This window comes from Apium graveolens, chromosome 4 (assembly GCF_009905375.1).
Source record: "Apium graveolens cultivar Ventura chromosome 4, ASM990537v1, whole genome shotgun sequence".
Lineage (NCBI taxonomy): Eukaryota > Viridiplantae > Streptophyta > Magnoliopsida > Apiales > Apiaceae > Apium > Apium graveolens.
In genome coordinates this window covers 177,243,672-177,259,326 of record NC_133650.1, presented here as the reverse complement: position 1 = coordinate 177,259,326, position 15,655 = coordinate 177,243,672, and positions in this window count along the sequence as shown.

The following is a 15,655-nucleotide window of genomic DNA, read 5'->3' as shown; positions in this document are numbered from 1 at the left end:
AATTCACTCTCTTGGTCTTACAATTTATCTGCGCGCTATTCTCTCCTAACCAATCCATTCCTAAGATTATATCAAACTCTCCCAGCTTGAAGAGTATCAAGTCGGCCGAGAACTTATATCCCGAAATATCAATCTCACATTTTGGACAAAATTGATTCACAGGAATCTTCTCTTGGTTCGCAATTACCACATTTACTACCTCACTCATAACCGTTTTATCACATTGGATCTTATCAACAAAAGATTCTGATATGAAAGATCTTGTGGCTCCCGAATCAATCAATACTTTGGCTTTGACATTATTGAGTAAAAGTGTACCTGCTATCACCTCAGAATTCTGAACAGCATCTTTCATCTTTAGGTCAAATGTCCTTGCTGTTGCTTGCGGGGTTGGTGCGGGTGGTGGAGGTAATGCCAATACCTCAGCTGGCACGCTTGCACTGGTACTTGCCACGTTCATCAGAGCTCTGACTGGTCCTGTTGCCTTACACTCCCTAGCCATGTGTCCAGTCTTCCCACATTTGTAACACGTAACTCCTGGCTTCGGCATCTTGCACTCGTTTGCCAAATGTCCCTTCTGATTGCACCTATAACAGGTCATACTCAGCTTATTGCATACTCCGGGGTGCCTTCTTCCACAGTGCTTGCATTCTGGCCTCTGGAACCTGTTTTCTCCAACTTGCCCTTGGCTTGCCTGATTGTTCCCTTTTGATTCTTGCCTTTTGCCCAAATTTCCTTTCCTTTGAAAATTTCCGCCCTTCTGGAAACCAATCCTCTTTACATTCCGATCTTGCGAATTTCCAGCTTCAGACTTTTCTCCATAAAATGGAACCTTCCTCTTCTTGTTATCCCTCTCTTTCCTTGACTGCATCCCATTATTCTCAATCAGAGCAGCTTTCTGTACTACTCCCGCATAAGTCTCAAGTTCAAACATAGCCACCCTATCTCTGATCCAAGGCTCCAATCCTTGCTGAAATTTCTTGGCTTTTTCTTCCTCAGTGCTGGTATACTTTGTCACAAACCTTGACAACTCAGTGAACTTCTTCTCATATTCCAGTACAGTCATGTTCCCTTGCTTTAACTCAAGAAATTTTAGCTCCATCTGATTCTGCATGTACTTAGGGTAATACTTGTCCAGAAATAACTTCTTAAATCTCTCCCAAGAAATCTGCTGAGTGACTTCCATAGCTTTTACTGATTCCCACCAATAAATGACTTCTCCCTTCAAGAAGTAAGTGGCATACAGCGTCTTCTGATCGTCCCCTAACTGTACCAACTCAAAAGCCCTTTCTATCTCCTTGATCCATGTGTTTGCTATCACTGGATCAGTGGTATCATGAAATACAGGTGGATTCACACTCTGAAAAACCTTGAAAGTGACAATTTGTCTTGGTGGTACTGGTGGTTCAGGTGGTTGATATGGCTCACGGTTATCTTGGTTTTCAATTCGTTGTTGAAGAGTTAGTTGTTGTTGAGCTATAGCATTGGTTTGCTGTTGCAAGGTTTCCAGTAGTTGAAGAATGTTTGGGTCTGTGGTGAAGGTGGTTGTTGGGTTCTTCTTTTTGGGAGGCATGATCCTGAAATAAGAGTTGTGTTATAACAAATATAATTGATAAAATGATTCGAGGGTATCGCATGGCATTCTTGTTTACATATGGGGTCACGTTTCCAAATTAAGCAGATATGATGATAAAAACATAAAATAACAGTTGAGAGCAAATGGAACAATAGCACATAATTATTGAAATTTTAAAGGTCACAGTACATAGGATTGGGACATAGTCTGATTCTAGAAATAACAGGCTTATTTAAAGGAAAGACGGAAACAACCGGGGGATTCCATAGAGTCTGATAGTACAACAACATGAAAGGTAAATGGAAAGAACTAAGGCTCCACTCCATCTGAACGGGGCTTGGTAGACTTTTCCTCTCGAAGTGTCTTCACAATGCTCTGGAGCTCATCCGCCACCATCTGAATGACATACTGGCTGGTACGGTCCCGGTGTGCTGGCATCTCCTCAAGCTTAGTGCTAACGTACCGAACCAAGGTCTCAAGTCTCGCAATCATCTGCTCCTTGGGCTTCCCTTCGTAGTTTCGGCTGTCCGGATACACGTTCTTCAGTCGGTCTATCAGTCGGTCGTACTTGCCCTGAAGCATGTCGAACTCGCGCCTCAACTCAGCATACACGGAGAAAGCAATAGTGTCGTCCGACCCAGAGGATGACGAGGAATGCGCCCTTTGCTGACAACCAATAAGAGGAGTATTAATAATAATTTACTTTACCTACTCTCTCGCATAATATCTATAACCTACTCACAAGTCCTATAACCTATTTGGGCTGTTCAGGGACTCTAAACCGTAGCTCTGATACCAAAACCTGTCACACCCCCAACTTAAATAGCAAAATAAATATAGTTATTACATCATTTTAATGAGTACTACACAACCAAAATCCAAGATCTTACAGTTTAGGGTTTGGAACAGCCCAACACTACCAACTATTACATCTGATTACAAATACCGAGTCCTCACACAACTATTATTACTTATTCTACCTGGGCTCGAACATAAGCATCCGCATCACAGGTCTTACGGGCAGTCTGCTTGAATCTAACCATGGCTGCTAGCTGTAATATCAGGGTAAAGCAAGAAGTGAGCCAAAAGCTCAACAAGTGCTAACAATACAACGCAAAGCATAAATCGAGATATACCTTTAGGAATGACAATGGAATGACATAATCAATGATAATCGAGAGATAAAACTTATGTGAGTTGGCATCATTATGCTTGCATCAAAACAAATTTTAAAATCATTCTTAATCAAAATCATTTTATGACGCTACGGATTACAGCCGGTGATCAGCCGCGAAGTAACCCCGAACCTCGCTGGGTTCTAAAACATTATTGGGAATCCCTAGGCAACTTTTAAGCCTAATATAAGTGTGGAAAGGACTCGCGTCTCAGTCCAGATCCACCAGTCAAGAAAACATTTGCCCCCCTTTGGGACTGAAAAATCCACGTTTTAATCATTTTAAAAACTGATGCCGATTTATGACAAAATCTCTTTCGACTGTAATTATTTTTATCAAGGGATTATAGATCAACTTGAAACACTGGAAATATGACACTAAATCTCAGGGCCATGATCTACTAGACTTTACTATATTAGGGTAATTGAGAGGTTTCCATAAACAAGAACTTAGACAAGGAAATTAAGCCAGGCTATTGGATAAGATGAAAGAGTAATGCCAAACTAGGCTTAAAGCAACGGTTGTAGACAAGATATAGGTATTAGAACATCAAAAGATAGGCATCACTGGTTCCAATAGGATAAAGGTGTTAAAATATAAAGAAAGCGATCATCAGCTCAGTATATAACAGGGTATCAAGCTTTAGGGTAAGGATAGGGTTATCAAACAATCATGAATGTATTTAAGAAATGATTGGCTTTTAGGTATCAAGATAAAGTTTCTATCGAGGTTATTTCAAGAGTTGAATCAAAGCATCAGGGTGCAACATCAAGATTTCTCAGGGATCAATAGCATGATAAACAAAAGGATCAATAAGATATTATAACGCATCTCTAATTTATCATGGCATTAAACTATCATGAAAGACTTTTGAACTACTTGCAATATGTACTCGAGGGTTCATGGCATCTCTATGTAACTCAAAGATAAACAAAAGATATGCTTGATTTAAATACATCAAAATGACTCAGGATAATTGCATCGATATATATATGAACTGTTTACAGCAAATACGAAGGTCAAGTTGAATCACTTGCCTTGAGATAGACTGGTCTGGTCTGACTGGTAGGAGCAACAACTGGAGCTTCACTCGACTTTTAAGGCAAGTTTTCCCTCGTCTCGAGATCCTACATAAATAATAATAATCCTCATTATAATATATTCTTTCCATCTTAACCTATTTACAACCCGAAATTAAACATGGATGGCACTTAGGCCTATACACACTTAATTCATATCCAACATTTATATTTTTAAATGTACACACGTAGCCACATAATCACATATCGTATATTAATACCAAATAACATCACATACACCATAACGCCACACTAGGCTTGGATGATCTCGACTCACCACTTAAATTACTTGGTCGCTAACTAACGAAGTCTTCGAATTTGGGCTTCCTAACTCAATGTGCCTTTCCTAAATTATCCAAAACCTATTGACCCTCACTTGTGCCTTTTGCTCTACTGACCTTATACTATCTTACAACTATGGTGGTCGACCTAATACTCACTTCTAAGTGTCCTAAAACTATGTGATAAGTGAAAGTGCTTACTGGTGCAAATTTCAGAATGGTAACTAAGGTTTCTTGAGTGCATTAGACACTCTTAAACTACAAGTTTTTCTTCAAAATTTTTACACAAGACTCTCCTGACCTAAGGGCATCTCATAAGCTTGATGTGGCTCAAAGGCCTGGCTTGGGCCTTCTTGGGCCTAAGCTAAAAGTCCAAGGTTCCCCTGTTTTTCTGGGCAGAAAATGCCCTGACTTGAATTAACTTGTGACACATGGTTCTAGCTCATATCCTATGAACTATGGTTGGAAAAACTTCTCTGACATACCCTCTAACTAAGGCCCAATTGGGCCTAATGAGGGCCTACCCATGACATGGCCAAATCTCCCTATTTCTAAGTTGCAACAAAACTGTCCCCTGCTGGACAGATTTTGTTATTCTACTTGTGCACCTAACCAAATGACATGCAAACCTCCAACCAACTCCTAAAACCTATTATATACTCCCCATACTAACTTCTGGTGGCTTGGGCCTCAAGGTGCACATCAATGACATGGTCAAAACTCACTCTAAACCTCAGGGTACTAAACTGATTTTTCTGCAGAAACTATAACTTCTCATTTTCCAAGATTTTGACTTGACAAACCCAACTAACAACAACTAAATACTTAAACCAAGACCTATACTTGGTATTCTACTGAACTAACTCCCTTTTTCTTAAAATACCCTTGGTGAGATCATCCTTACCTAAGGTGCAACTATGGCAAAACAAAAGAGACTACTCTTAACAAATCGCAAATCTTCATGCCTTTGAAACAACAAGATATATATTTTTATAAAAGATAACCACAAATTATTACCATGCAACAAGAAGCATAAATCAATATTATCACATTATTCCTACTGAAATTAAGGCTCACTAACAAAATCTTTCCAAATGATCAAAATTTCACAACAAACTAAGAGAATTCCACATGCATGCATGCCTTCGGGTTTTTCAAACCAAAACAACATGATTTCCAAATAAATTTTTATCATAATTCAACATGCAAGCCTAACATGGATTACAACTAAATGATCAACTAGCATGCAAAAGGATTTTATCAAGACTTTACTACAAAATTCATGTTATCATCACAAAATACACAAAAATGTTAACAAGGCAACAAAACACCATCCATTCGGCTCCTATCAAGTCATGGCCGAATGGATTAGGGTAAAAACAGCATTCGCATAGGTGTAACACTCTTATGTCTAGCCATTCTTGACCCTATGATACTATAACTCATGGTGAAAGCCTTAGATTCACAAGAATCAAGGAGGTTCACTTTGAGTTTAACAAAAACATCACCATGCAAGGTCAAAACATAGGTTTTTCACTCTATACTTTTGAAATATATAAGAATAACATATAGGGAGTAAAATTACTTGAATATAAGATGATTGTTTGGGTGAAAGAATGAAGAAATGAAGGGGATGGAGGGCCTCGGCTATGGGATGGCCGAGAGTGAGGGTTGAGCCGAGAGGGAGGGAGGAGAAAAGGGGAGGGTGGAGTGAAAATGGAGTGATCATCACTTTAGTTTTGTTTTTATGTCTTTGACTAGACTAAATGTGAGTGGATTTAGGAAATGACAAGAGTAACCCTCTAGCTAAAGTTAGGCAAGTTTGCATGCAAGGTCAAGGAGGTAATTTGGCTAGCAAAATGTGAGTTAGTGGGGTGGAGAATGTCTTCTTTGCCCTTTGGTTAAATAGAAGAGAGTTTGCATGCAAGGTTATTCATGTAATTTGATAATTATTAAGCAACTAATTTCCAAAGATTTATTTTTATATAATAAAGTACAAGTTCAAAAATTATAAAATTTATACCATAAAATAACTTGGATTTTTAGAGACTTTATAAAATCATTTTCAAAATTTGTGTACAAAATGTCTTTTAAAAGAAAATTTTTCCAAAGCTTAGAATATTCCTTATAAATCAAAAATAAAGAAATTAAATAAATTCTTGCTTTGAAAAAAAATCATATACTACCCAAAGCAAATTTAAAATGCAGAAATTTTCACTCACACAAACGTACAAGCATTGAATATATTTTTATTTAACTTAATATTATTCACAAATAATATTACATAAAATGCCGGTCGTAACAGTTATAAAATTCTCGTATTGTCATTTGGATTAACCAATATACCAGTGATATTTGAACTTGATGGACAGAATCTTTAGGGAATATCTGGATAAACTGTAGTTGTGTTACTTAAAGTCAACGGAGGACCATGCAAATATTTAATGATAGCCGGGAAGTCGAAGAAGAAAGATGTTGTATGAAAAGTTTACAAGGTGAAAGTTTTGATGGTAAGAAGCATAACTAGTCAGAGAGGAAACCAAAGGGGATCCAGCAGAAATTAAAGTTATTATGAATAAAGAAAGATCAAAAGCACCAGCAAAGGTAAGAAGTTTTACCATGGGATGGTTATTATTGAAAATTTGTGCAAAATTTCTTGAAAGTTGCAATACCTTTGACGAAGCTAATCAGGAAAAGCAAAAAGTTTTTGTGAAGTGGAGGAGGGTGAAGGAAAGTTTTGCGGAGTTAAATGAAAGAATGGTTACAGCACCTGTTTTTATCAATTTGAAAGTATCAAGGAGATTTGGTAGTTTATAGTGATACTTCTCATAAGGAAATAGGATGTGTGTTGATGCAACACAATAAAGTTATTGTATATGCATCCAGACAACCGAAACCTTATGAGCAGAAGTATCCTACTCATAATTTGGGACTAGCAGTAATAATATTCGTTTTGAAAGATTGGGAAACATGGTATGGATGGAGAAATATATAAGATCTATACGGACCATAAGAGTTTGAAGTATGTATTCACGAGGAAAAGCAAATGTAAAGGCAAGCGATAAGAAAAAAGGAGATAACGAACATAGAAACGGTACCAGAAGAATTATCTATGAAATTTTAGAAGATGGAATTGGAACTCAGAATTCATAATCCAAAAGGGGCAAGGATAGATAGTATGACCTTTCAGTCGAAGTTGTTAAGGGAAAGATAAGGAGATGTTAGGAGAAGATAATGGATCATGATGTTAGCAGTTAGTAAGAGGAAATTTATGCACCCAGGAGAACGATCACGATATCCCTAGGTTTTCTTCCAACACTTAGATGTTACAGGTAAAAGAATTAAGAAATGAGATCTTACCGGGAATTCACGAGATAAAGTATTTAATTTATTGAAGAAATGCCAAGATATACGGAAATTTAAAGAAAAATAGTGATAACCAGGTATAAGAAGGGAATTTCAAAATAGATTGGGAAGTGTTGGACATGTCAAAGCATTAAGGCGAAGTATCGGAGGTCTAATGGACAAGGTAGACCAAAGAGTGGTTTTATAAGAAGCGAATCGTAAAGTGTACCAGTGATGTTGATGGAGAAAAAGAATGAAATTATGAGATTATATACTGATTATCGGGAGTTTAACAAACAACGAATAAGAATAAGTGACCCCTATAAAGAATTGGTTACTTACAAAACCTAATTCAAGAAGTGTGTTATGTCTCAAGGATTGACTTAAGATCCGACCTGAGGACATATCAGAGATTATGATTAAAATGAGTGATGAGCATTGCAAGCTCTGGTAATATTATGTGAAATAATAAGTGTATCAGTTGTCTATAAGGAATTAAGGAACATGGTGTATAAGAAGTACTTGGATAAGTAAATTGTATTTATTAATAACATCCTCAGCTATTCAAGGAATAAGAAAGTCTGTGTGGAATGCCCAAGGATTTTTCTCCAAAGATCAAAAGGAAAGCAACTATGCGTTGAGTCTTCAAGAATGAAATTTTGACTAAGGTTAACAAAAGATTCTGAATTAATCCATTAACAACTACCTAAGCAAAGCTGTATGGTAACAGATGCCTTATGCCGACAGAAAGGATTGGATGTAATTAAGACCACCGAGGAGTTAATAAACGAATTGGAAAGAGTGGAATTTGTAGTTCAAATACTTAAAGGTGATAATACGTGAATATATGAGATTACTTTTCAGCCTTAACTGATGGAAAAGAGTAAGAAATATTTAAATGTTTGGAAACCAAATTGAAAACGAGCACTGCCTATCATCCTTAAATGGAGGGTCAAAGTATGGAAGTGATTCAGGAAATGTAAGATATGTTGAGAGGTTAAGTTTTAAGGAAACACTGGAATGATCATTTATCATCGATGTCAGCTTTGGAATGCCACTTTACCAAGCTTCATCTGAACGCAAGTAAAGGTCCCCATTTTTATTGAGATAAAGTGGGAGAAAGAAAGTTGTGAAATTTTAAGTTAGTTCAGCACACCCAGAGCGTAGTGATATTGATTGAAGCAGCTCGGAGTAGACAAAGAAAGAAGGCGAAATTGTATCGAGAGAGAATAAGAGTATAGAAATAGGACCAGTAGTGTTAGTACAAGTTTCATCTTGAAAGAGATTGGATAAGTTTGAGTAGAAGGGACAGGTTAAGTCCTAAAAATTAATGAACCATTTGAGGTATTGATAAAAATAGTTAAAGTTGTTCATGAGTTGATATGACCGTCACAACAATGTGTACACATAATGTGTTTTTCCTGTCAATGTTAAAGCGATAAGTATTTGATTTGAATTAAGCGATTGGTTAGGAGCCAATGGGCACTTGTCTAAGTTTATTCTACATATAGTGATCGATCCAAATTCTTGATCATTAAAGGCGAGTTCTTGGAAATGAGAGTATATCCATAGTAAGTATGTTTGAAACCCTCGAGTAGAAGAGTCTACTTGGGAAATAGAGTCAGATATGCTGGACAAATATCCTCACTCGTTTAGTTAGACCAGATTCTGAGGACAGAATCTTTTTAAGGGGGGAGGATATATCGACTCGTGTATTTTTGAATTATTTAAATATGTGATTATGGAAATTATTAAATGAATAGAATATGTATATTGGTTTTGATCGCTATGTGTTGTTTAATTAATGTGTGATTTATGGTGTACCGGGTTGTCCGCGTGATTAATTATGGAGTCGTATTGAATTGTTTTCAATTTCAAAAGTGGATTTAGTGCAAATTTAATTGCATAAATATTTGGAATGTCTTTAAAATTGTTTTTATTGTTCTATAATTACAATAATTATTTTTTGGATTTTATAAAATTTAGAAATTAATATTTCATTAATTATTTAGTTCTGAGTGATTTTCTGATTATAATTATCCGTAAAATCTGTATTTAATTCCCAAATTCATCAAAAATTATGAAACTCATATTTATTTAAGTTTGAAATATTTCAAGAATTTTAAAATTATGTTGGAAATTTTCGGGATTAATTTCACCGGCATGTCGATTCGTTTTATTGCTAAAAGCGGGTATAAATTGCATTTCAAAAATTGTTTTAAATTTTCAAAATTCATGTTTTTATAAACTTAGGGATATTTGTAATATTTTAAAACTATTTTCGTAATTTTTTGAATTTGTTTTAAGTGTAGCTCAGTTCGTTAATTATGAAATGCGGATTTGAGTTGCGTTTCAAAAATACTTTAAAAATTATGAAAATTTTATTTTAATAACTTTGAATTATTTGTGATACTTTAAAACTATTTTGATAATATTTCGGGTTTATTTTACCCGCAACTTGGTTCGATAATTCGCGAATTTTCGGAAAAATCGAGATAGCAGGACATGTGTTGGGTTCTTATTTTGCTGCGTGTCCTTCAATATTCGATACGTGGCAGCAGTACAGTTTGTTATATTTTAATTCTTCTTCTCCTTTCTTTTATTGGGAGACATCCACATCAATCTCTCTTCCTATCTCTCTCGATCTCTTTCCTTCCTCTCTATCTCTTCCCCTGTTTCTCTGTTGCTTCACCATGCGTTTCCGGTGAGTTTCAGCAGGTTGTTTCCGGCGATTCCTTCATTTTTCCGGCCACCTTACTTTGGTTGATTGGACTGTGTATATGCTTTTATTCCCTGTATATGTATATATGTTGTCTGATTATTATGGGTGAGGTTGTCTGTGTGTTTGGCTCTGTTTCCCTATATTGTCGCCCTTCCTCGACTTTTCCGACGAGGCGGTGGTGGCAGCTGGGTGGCGGGTGTTGTGTACGTGCGTGTAGCTGTCCCTATTACTTTCTCTGTTGTGTCTCTGTTTTTCTTTCTCTTTAGCGCATTGAGCGCGTGTGACTGTATGGTTAAAATCTTTATTATTTAAATGTTATTTTTCTGCAGGGAAATTCATTTGAGAGAAATTAGTGAAATAAATAGATCGTGCAGAAATTATTAACAAGTAATCGATAGGAGTTGCGTTGGAAACCCGAAATTATTCGTGTACCCGCAAGTTTTACCGCCGTCGACGATGAGCTTCGGCGAGTCGACGGTGGACAGTGATGATCCAATTCTGAGTCCTAATACGAATAAAAATATAAAATGCGAATAATAGTAATAATTGAATAATATCGGTGATTGGGATTCGTGCATTTGGGTTGTCATTGTAGTTGTTGTGAATTGATTTGACATCGATATTGTGTTCGACGGGTAGTCTGATAAACAAAGGAGACGCTGCCCGATTTTCCGGGAAATCCACTATGAAAATGCGGGAGCATATCCGGTAATTATCGGGATGTCGAGCGAGTATAAGTAAATATATACTTATGTTTTATGCTAAACCTGATTGTATGTTGTGATGAAACGTTTTACCAAAACCAATAACCCTAATTTCATACAAGGATGAGTATATGTGTTTTCCGAAAATGAACATTGAAGCGAGATTTGAGTATATGAATCCTGTATGTTACGTGTACTATAGTAATGTATATAATTACGAGTCGGAATATGCTATCGTATGGGTAGGTTTTAGCGGGAATATGTCAAGCATAACTGAGTATCTAACATAGAGTATTTCGCCCCTGTAGGTGTTAGTCGGGAAATCGAAAGTGGACATTGGACTAAAGATAACCTAGTGGCCAGTCAACGAGCTCAGTAGAGTTTCGACAGAAAAACACCTGAGTGTCGAAGTCGAACCCAATGTGATCTAGTGGTTGGACGTTAAAGCCTGAGCGGCAGAGTCAGCTCAGAGTTGATCAGTAATAGTTGTAAAGCCCTGTAAGGCAAATACTTCTAAACCTTTTTCGAAATACAATGCAAATATTTTTAAATTCTTTCGTGACATATTGTTAAGTATTCAAAATAGTTATGTTTTATATAAAAAGTACCTTGAATCATACAACCTTGAACCCGAATTACATGATTTGATCTTTGAGCTATAAGCCTTATTCTTTGTAAACCATCCTTTGTTGATTTTCAGATACCAAACCATAAAAATATGATACTATTTCCAAATGTATAACTACCAAACACCAAACACTGGAACAAAATTATTTGAAAACACAGAAACTTTTATACCCAATCATTCTTTATAACATCAAAGAACTAAATCTTGCTAAATCATTATCCATCTGATACTTGATCCTCTTACAGGCTGAAAACCATTTCTTATACATACCTTGATATATCCTTGTGATACTCATGAATCGCTTTAAGCTTTTATACCAATGTTTTATCACTGTTGATTATGATCTTGCTTATTGAATTACATTGTTTATTACACTGTATTGTTTTAAAATTGGATATTTTTCTTTACGTGGACCAGATTCGTGGTCAGACCAGATTCGTGGTCGAATTAGGCCAATGTGTGCCTTGGATCCAGTTCGTAAAGCAGAGCTGTGTGCTTCACTCGGGGTTAGTGCGTGACTGATCAGCAACCTAACCTTGGTTTTTAAAACTTAAAATGAATATCCAATTCTAATGATTAGTTAAAAAGAAACTTGATTCCTCTGAATCATCTCATTTGATCATTGTTTAACCTTAGTTATCGTTATTGTGACTTGCTGAGCTAGTTAGCTCACTCTTGTGAATCGTTTTATATATTTTACAGTTAAAAAGGATATAGATGATAGTGAAGTCCCTCAGTCCAAAGTGCGAGCTAGGATTCCAGTTTGAGTTGTATCGAGCTAGCAGGAGCTTCACTTGGTAGTGAGATAGTAAGATTGTAAGAATAATTTCAGTATCAGTTGTAAGTTAAATTAGTTGGGATTTGGTATGTTGTAATAAAAGTTAAGGTTGTGGCTTGTTTTCATACTTTAACCTGTTGCGATCCGTGATTATGTAAAGCAGGGTCATTGCAAATAATATTTCTTATATAGGTTTATATATTGTGTATGTGTTGTGGACCCAAACTTCTAACCGGGTTTAAAGGCCGCCACAACAACTTCCTGCAATGATGTAGTCAGCTTCAGCACTATAAGTTGAAGCAAATTTTAATTTTTTGTTTTGCCATGAAAAAAAGGTTTCCACGTAAATACTGACGTCTACCTGATGTACTTTTTCTAATCAATTTTGCACCCTGCAAAATCAACATCTGAGAAGCCAATCAGATTTAAATATGAATCTCTTACATACCATAACCCAATAGATTGAGATCCCTTCAAGTATCTCAAAATTCTTTGCGCATTATCAAGTGAGGTTCTCTGGGATTTGCCTGAAATCTTGGACATAAACAAGTTGCATACCTAATATCTAGCCTACTTTAGTAAGATACATTAATGAACCAATCATACCTCTGTAAGCAGTTACATCAACTTCATTACCTTGATTAGGATCTAGAATTATTTGTGTAACCATATGAGTTGTTGTTGTTATGTTGTACTTTCTTGTATGTTAAGCCTTGTAAACTAATTCTTAGTGTATTTAGACTGATTGATAAAAATTCCTTCATCAGCCTGTCTAACTTGCAATCCCATAAATAGCTCATTTCTCCCATCATGCTCATATGATACTTTGACTTTATAAGTGGAGAATTTCTTGCATAGCTTATTATTAGTAGACCTAAAAATGATGTCATCAACATAAATTTGTACCAACAGCAAGTCCTTACCCTTATTAATATAAAATAAGGTTTATCAGTTGTACCTCTTTTGAAACCACTTTGAATCAGAAATTGAGCAAGTGTTCAATACCAAGCTCTTGGAGCTTGGTTGAGTCCATACATTGACTTGTCTAGTTTTTAGACATGATCAAGAAATCTTGGATCAACAAATCCTGGTAGTTGCTCAATATAGACTTCATCTTCTAGTTCTCCATTGAGAAAGGCATTTTTGACATCCATTTGAAACACTTTGAATTTTATATGTGCTGCATAAGCTAGAAAAATATTGATAGCTTCCAATCTTGCAATAGGAGAAAAGTTTTTATCATAATAAATTTCATCTTCTTGGGAATATCCTTTATCAACAAGTCTTGTTTTGTTCCTAATTATTGTGCCATCAAAATCAGTCTTATTTCTCAAACCCATTTTGTACCCACTATTGATCTGTTCTTTGTTCTGGGTACTAACTTCTAGACTTTATATATTTCAAATTCATTTAACTCTTCTTGCAGAATAGTAACCCAGTCAGCATCTTTAAGTGCATCTTCAACTTTCTTAGGCTCATCCTTAGAGAGAAAATTATGATATGAACATTCATGCTCAATTGTACTTATGGTTTGAACAGTAGCATCAGGATTTACAATAATAAGATCAGGATTATAAACTTTTGTCCATTTTATTGCTCTAAGAAGTTGAGTTCTAGTGCTTGATACTCCCCCTAAATTTGATGCATCATTGAATTTATTTTCATGTGAACCCCCCCCCCTCCCGAGTCATTGTTTTTAGATCCTGACTGTATAGAGCTTACATTTGTGGTTTAATGATGTTAAGTATGAAAAGCACACATGGGGGGTGAATGTGTGTCTCTTGATTTTTATTGCATAAAAATCAAGTTTAGTGTTTAGGATATGGAACTTAACAGCTATATATTGATAATTGACTTAATGTAAAAGACACAGAAGCAATTATCAAAATTTACTTGATCATTTATTAAAAAATCAAATTAGTTGTGTTATAAATTAGTGTTCTTGAATAATAAGAACTCAACTACCTCATATAAGATTTTCTAGATCTGTTTTGTCACAACTGAACAAAGGACGCGTGACATGTTTTATAGATCAACATGCATAGTTGACTGAAATTACACTAAAATAGACTAACACAGTTTCAAAAGCTAATTTGTCTATTTCTATTTTAAGTGCTACTATTAGGTCCAAAAGGTACATATAGAGGGGGGGTGAATGTATGTTCTTCATTTTTCGTTAATTAATTGCAGCGGAAAATAAACCTTGAAAATGAAATAAACAAACACAAAAAGATTCACCGAATAATTCTAATTATTAAGAAATTAAACCGTAAAGGTTTGCTTACAACTCTGAATATAAATAATTCGAAGCAACAAATATAGAGAGAACCAAAATAATAGCTATCACTCTAGGGTTCAATCTATCACTCTAAGAATTTAAAGCTCTTATCAAAAGATATTAAATACAATCAATAGAGCTTTAAATAATGAGTGTTACAAGTTTGTAAGGCTTTAAATGAGATGTGAATCAAATTGGGCAGCACTTCTCTCCTTTATTTCAATAAATGAAATCACCCAACTCTCCAAGAAAAAATTCTGTAGAGCTTCGCTTGAATATTATGGAGAAGTGTTAAAAACCAAAATGCAGCTTTTCTGATTATATTTGTGGTAGATTGTAGGAGAGATGAACACAGGATACGTGGAGGTCTTATGTCCATGCATTTAAACTTAACCAGCTGTATTGCGACCAGAGTAGTAGTAATTGCCTTAAAATAATTCAGATCTCTGGTGACTAGAGAGAGTTATGTGGTGACTACTACTGCCGCATTTCACTTAGTATAATTTCTGTGTTGATCCCTGTGGCGACTACTACTGCCGCATTTGCCTTAGAATTTTATCCGTTTATGGCGACTATATGCAGTAGTAGAAGGAAAACATTTACATGCATTTGATTTCTTTTTCTCGACAGGTACAAAGCAGAAGCAAGAGTTTGGTGTGTGCGCTTCATGCGGTGACAATCCGGGAGGGAGTCGCCATACGTGTCATTCACGCGCGAGTAATACAACTAACTCGAGACCTGCCTTTTTTCCTTTCTTTAATTACCAACCTTTGTTTTCTTTTGATTGAAAACTGATTGTTTTCTTGTTTCTTTTATCCAAATGCACGCGTCTGGGTCCCGCATCTATATCAAATTGATTTCTTTTTGGTTGCAACTTAGTTTCCATTTGTTTCTTTTGCACAATGAGAGTAGGTCCCATGGTTAATGTACAAAACCTGCCACTTCCTGTTTATTTCTTTACAAGCTCTGTTCAGTCCATTCCTTTTTTATTTCCACTGCTTAGTTTTGATTTCTTTTTGTTTATTCAACGAACAAGCACCCTTGAGTCTTGAGACGTGCATGTATAGCTGAGAAGCTGCCAAATTGATT